The sequence below is a fragment of the Brassica oleracea genome, chromosome C9 (genome assembly GCF_000695525.1).
Source record: "Brassica oleracea var. oleracea cultivar TO1000 chromosome C9, BOL, whole genome shotgun sequence".
Lineage (NCBI taxonomy): Eukaryota > Viridiplantae > Streptophyta > Magnoliopsida > Brassicales > Brassicaceae > Brassica > Brassica oleracea.
The window spans coordinates 30715219-30715452 of NC_027756.1; positions in this window are offsets into that span (position 1 = coordinate 30715219).

The window sequence follows — 234 nt, forward strand, 5'->3', positions numbered from 1 at the left end:
CTGTTTGGGAATATGACAACTTCTTTGTCATTCTAATCAAAACAGGAAGAATCGCCATGTAAAAAGCTTGATTTTGATACATAAAGTAGTGGAGAATCATTAGGAAGTGGAAAAAATCTCATAGGAGTTAGGATGAAGAAGCTATCCCACTTTCAAATCAGATGATCCTAGTTTTCTTGTTTGGGATTATGACAACTTCTTTGTCATTCTAATTAAACCAGGATGAATCGCGAT